Below are 6000 nucleotides of genomic sequence, written 5' to 3'. Positions count from 1 at the left end.
CAGGCCTTGCCATATACCAGTTGATATGGGGACATCCCAATTGGTGTTTTGAAGGCTGTCCTGTATGCCCAAAGAGCATCATCTGGCTTCTTTGCCCAGTCCTTTCTTGATATCCCCACAGTCTTTTCCAAGATCCTTTTCAACTCTCGGTTGGATATCTCTGTTTGCCCACTTGTTTGGGGATGATAAGGTGTGGCAACCTTATGCTTCACCCCATATCTTAGGAGTAGGATTTCCAATGGTCTATTGCAGAAATGGCTCCCTCCATCACTGATGAGGGCTTGTGGGACTCCAAATCTGGTGAAGATATTCCTTCGAAGAAAGTTTATGACTACCTTGTTGTCATTGGTTGGGGTTGCCACGGCCTCCACCCACTTAGAGACATAGTCTACTGCCACCAAGATATACTTGTTCGAATATGAGGGTGGAAATGGTCCCATGAAGTCGATCCTCCATACATCGAATAGTTCAAGCTCTATAATGTATTGCTGCGGCATCTCAATTTTCTTGGGTAGATTGCCAGCCCTTTAGCACTCATTGCAGCTTCTCACCAATTCCTTAGCATCCTTGAAGATAGTGGCCCAGAAGAACCCACATTGCAGTACCTTTGCGGCAGTTCTTTCTCCTCCAAAATGACCTCCATAGCTAGCACTATGACAACTCCACAGGACCTCTCGTCCTTCTTCTTCTGAGATGCACCTCCTAAGGATTCCATCTGAGCATTTCTTGAAGAGATAGGGTTCATCCCAAATGAAATACTTAGCATCATTGATGAGTTTTCTTCTTTGATATTTGTTGATTCCAGGGGGTAAGTCACCAGCTGCTTTAAAATTGGCAATATCTGTAAACCAAGGTGCTTTGTGAACCATCATTAACTGTTCATCCGGGAAAGACTCATTTACAATTGTATCATGGGTATCATCCTTCTCACAAGGGATTCTGGATAGATGATCTGCTACCTTGTTCTCCACACCCTTTTTATCTCTAATCTCGATGTTGAATTCCTGCAATAATAAGATCCATCTAATTAGTCTTGGTTTTGATTCCTGTTTGGTAAATAGATATTTGAGTGTTGTGTGATCAGTGAAAACAATAACTTTAGAGCCAATAAGATATGATCTAAATTTGTCAAATACAAAAAATATTGCCAGCAACTCCTTTTCGGTGGTGGTATAATTCCGTTGAGCATCATTGAGGACCTTGCTGGCATAGTATATGACATGCACCAAATTCTCTTTTCTCTGTCCTAACACTGCCCCAACTGCAAAATCAGATGCATCACACATCAATTCAAGTTTTCAAATGCTAGCATGCATTTCTCATCAAAGATAAATGGTGTATCAGACATTAGGAGATTGCTTAAGGGCTTGGCTATCTTTGAAAAATCTTTAATAAACCTTTTATTAAAACCAGCATGTCCCAGAAAGCTCCTAATTGCCTTGACATCACTTGGTGGAGGTAATTTTTCTATTAGCTCCACCTTAGCTCTGTTTACCTTAATGCCTTGGTTAGAGACTTTATGGCCAAGGACTATTCCATCTGTCACCATGAAGTGACATTTTTCCCAGTTCAAGACTAAGTTGGTCTCTTGACATCTTTTTAATACCAAGGCAAGATGGTTTAGGCAATTAAGGAAGGAATCTCCGAATACTGAGAAGTCATCCATGAAAACTTCAATGAACTTCTCTATCATATCTGAGAAGATGGAAAGCATGCAGCGTTGAAAAGTTGTAGGTGCATTATACAGCCCAAATGGCATGCGCCTGTAGGCAAGCACTTCATAGGTGCAGGTGAATGATGTTTTCTCTTGGTCTATTGGATCAACCACTATTTGGTTATATCCTGAATAACCATCTAAAAAACAATAGTATGCATGTCCTGCAAGTCTTTCCAGCATCTGATCCATGAAAGGGAGTGGGAAATGATCTTTTCTTGTGGCTTCATTAAGCTTTCTGTAGTTAATACACATCCTCCATCCTGTGATGGTTCTTGTAGGGATTAGCTCATTTCTTTCGTTGGGCACCACAGTGATTCCTCCTTTCTTGGGAACCACTTGAACTGGGTTGACCCATGGGCTATCTGATATTGGATAGATTACTCCTCCCTGCCACAACTTCATGACTTCTTTCTGTACTACTTCCTTCATAGCTGGATTTAACCTTCTTTGGGGTTGAATGGAAGGTTTGGCATCCTCCTCCAAAAATATCTTATGCATGCATATGGCTGAGCTGATTCTCTTCAAGTCAGCAAGTGTCCATCCAATGGGATCCCTATATTTTTGTAAAACTTGAAGCAACCTTTTCTCTTGTTCTTGGCTGAGGGCTGAGTTTATGATCACTGGATAACTTCTATTTTCTCCCAAGTATGCGTACTTGAGAGTGGGTGGCAGTGTCTTCAGCTCAAGTTTGGGTACTTCTTTTCTTTCATCCTTTTCTTCTAGTGTGCCTTGAACATGCATTTCAGTGGCTGCAGCCTCTTCGCTTGATGTTAATTCTTCTTCTGTTAATGCTTCAAGTTCTTCTTCTAGAGTTTCTTGCACCAAAGCCTCCACCGAATCCAACCTCATACATTCTCCCAATGAGTTGTGTGGGTAACTCATGACCTTAAACACATTGAATGTCATTTTCTCCTCATGTATTCTAAGGACCAGTTCACCCTTTTGGACATCAATAATGGCTCCGGCAGTGGCCAAGAATGGCCTTCCCAGGATGATAGAAGTCTTAGCTCCTTTCTCCATGTCTAATACTACGAAATCTGCTGGAAAGATGAAGTTCCCATCTTCACCAACAAGTCTTCTACTATTCCATGGGGAAACTTGAATGATCTGTCTACTAGTTGCAGGACAATTCTTGTTAGTTTGGCTTCTTCTATCTTCATTTTTTTCATCATTGCTAAGGACATTAGATTTATGCTGGCTCCTAGATCACATAGAGCCTTTTCCACTGTGATTTTCCCTATGATACAAGGGATTTAGAAGCTCCCAGGATCCTTTAATTTCTGGGGTAATTTATGTTGGATGATGGCACTGCATTCTTCGGTGAGTACCACAGTCTCATTGTTCTTCCAACTTCTCTTCTTGGTCATCAATTCCTTCAAGAACTTGGCGTAGAGTGGCATTTGCTCTATTGCTTCAGCAAAGGGTATGTTTATTTGTAGTTTCTTGAAGATTTCCAAGAATCTTGAGAATTGGTTATCCTCTCCCCTCTTTTTTAATTGCAGCTGCTGGGGGTATGGAGCTTTTGAAAGGCATGGTTTGAGCGCTTCTCCTTCTTGGTGTGACTTAAGAATGGAGATTCGAGCTCCCTCTTGTCCCTTATCTTCTTCATCCAAATTCTTCTCTGGTGGTTTCTTGTGCATCTCCTTCAATTCCTTCCCATTTTCGAGGGTGATGGCTTGACATTCCTCCCTTGGAGCTGAGTTAATGTTGCTGCAATTATTGTGTCCAGGGGTTTGCTTGAATAAGAACTCAATCTGCGTTTCAAGTTTCTTGATGGCAGCATCTTGATTCTGCATGTTGGATTGCACTTCTTTCTGGAAAGCTTTACTATCTTGAATTTCTCTACATAGATTTTCAAGTAGAGCTTCAATCTTTGAAAGTCTATCCTCTGTTAGTGATGGTGGGTTGAGATTAGGTGGTTGAGAAGGATGGTTAGGTGGTTGTTGATAGGATCTCTGTGAGGTATGTTGGTGAGTTGCATTGTTGTTGTAGTTGAGGTTGTGGCATCTCTGGTCTTGACCTTGGTCTTGTTGATTTCCCCAACCAAAGTTAGGGTGATTTCTCCATCCAGAGTTGTAGGTTTTGGAGTATGGGTCATGGATTTGTCTAGGTGAGTTTCCAACATAGTTGGCTTGTTCCCAGTCACCTTCTCCTATATTTACTCCTTCTTGAGTTGGTGATGAAGTGATGACTGCTGCAACTTGGTTTTCCTCCACCTTCTTGGTGAGATCTGCTAGTTGCTTGGTGATCATCTTATTTTGAGCTAGCAATGCATCCATGTGGTTCAGCTCCATTACTCCTTAAGTATTACTTCTTTCAGAGGCATAGAAGTAGTCATTCTCAGTTATTGTTTCAATGACATCTATGCCTTCTTCAATGGTTTTCTTCTTGTTTAGAGAGCCCCCTGATGAATGATCTACAGCCTTCTTTGACTCATAGGAAAGACCTTTATAGAAAATGTGAAGTTGAACCCATTCATTGAACATATCTGGTGGGCATCTTCTTGTTAAGTCCTTGAACCTCTCCCATGCCTCATAAAGAGTCTTACCTTGTTGCCTGAAAGTCTGCACCTCAGCTCTCAGCCTGTTAATTCTTTGAGGAGGATAGAATCTTGCCAAAAATTTGTTCACCACATCTTCCCAATTTGCCAAACTCTCCTTTGGAAAGGATTCGAGCCACTTGGATGCCTTGTCCCTGAGTGAAAAAGGGAACAACAACAGCCTATAGACATCCGGGTGGACTCCATTAGACTTCACAGTGTCACAAATTCTCAGAAAGGTGGTTAGATATTGATTGGGGTCTTCTTGAGCACTTTCTCCAAATGAACAGTTGTTCTAAACAAGGGTGATGAGCTGGGGTTTTAGTTCAAAGTTGTTGGCATGTATGGTGGGCTTTTGGATGCTACTTCCACAGTTTTCTGGATTTGGATTGATGTAGGAGCCTAGAACTCTCCTTTCTTGCCCAGCATGATTTGCAGGGCCTTCTCTAGCATGGTTGTGAGCTTCTTCTTCATGATTATTTTCCAAGTTCTCTTCCATGTTGGGTTCAAATTACTCTTCCTCTTCCTCAGTACCAACAACTCATTTCCCTCTTCCTTCCCTCCTTAATCTCCAGAGGGTTCTCTCAGGTTCTGAATCGAAGGAAGTTGAGGTTCCCCCTCTTCTCCCTGTCATACAACTAACAAAACACGCAGCAAGAGATAAAATAAAGAGGTTATTCTTATTAGAGTGATTGTTAGTATGAGTGATGCAAATTATCAAACAGTTAGTGGGTTAGTGAGTAGAATTGTAGATAATAACAAAGAAAGAAAGAAAAACAGAAGGGGTATAGAGGATGAGGAAGAAGTTAAACAAAGTGAAAATAAATGACTAAATAAAGTAAACAAATAAGGGAAAATGCTCAATCTAGTGATCTTCCAACTTAATCATTGTTGATACAAAATCAATCCCCGGCAACGGCGCCATAAACTTGATGCGTGAAAACTTGTCTCTCAATAAATTTCCCTTCGACAAGTATACTGAATTTGTCGTCAAGTAAAAACACAATAGAGTGAGGTCGAATCCCACAGGGATTGATTGGTCAAGTAACTTTAGTTGGAAGAGTATGCTAGTTGAGCTAAACAGAGTGTAGTTTGAGAATTACAAAAAATTAAATGACGGAAAAGTAAATAGCAGAAAGTAAAGTGCATAATCTTAAATGGGGATTTGGGGTAATGAGCATGAAAATAAATGATAGAAAATAAAGAGAATGGGTAAGATCAGAAATTGGAAATTCATTGGGCTCAGGAGATGTTGTATTCTCCGGATCAAGTTTATTTTCATCTCTTCCTCAATCAATGCATCTATTGATCTCCTTGGCAATCTTAGGTGATTAGATTCCAATTCCTTGGTAATCCAATCTCTCTAAGCTTGAACAATTACCCAATTCCTTGATTTAATTGCTCATGGGAAGAGATGAATTATGGCACTGATTATACCACATGTATTTCCAAATCAAAGTGTTTGGAGGATTACATGTCACTATATCTGCCCAGACCCCAATTTGGTCCAACATGAGAAAGCATTTCTAGCATGATCTCCTCATCCCTTTTCCAAGGCTCAGAGGAGATCCAATTATGGAGAGTTTCTTTTCCAAGAAAAATAACCAATTGAATTAAGATTGAAAGCTTTCTAGTAAATCAAAAGAGAAGAAAGAAGAAGAGAATAAAAACTATAATTGATCCATCAAATTACAACAGAGCTCCCTAACCCAATGAAAGGGGTTTAGTTGTTCATAGCTCTAGA

This window comes from Arachis hypogaea, chromosome 3, assembly GCF_003086295.3.
Source record: "Arachis hypogaea cultivar Tifrunner chromosome 3, arahy.Tifrunner.gnm2.J5K5, whole genome shotgun sequence".
In the NCBI taxonomy this organism is placed as follows: Eukaryota; Viridiplantae; Streptophyta; class Magnoliopsida; order Fabales; family Fabaceae; genus Arachis; species Arachis hypogaea.
The sequence above is the reverse complement of the archived record's forward strand: the minus strand, read 5'-3'. Positions refer to the sequence as shown.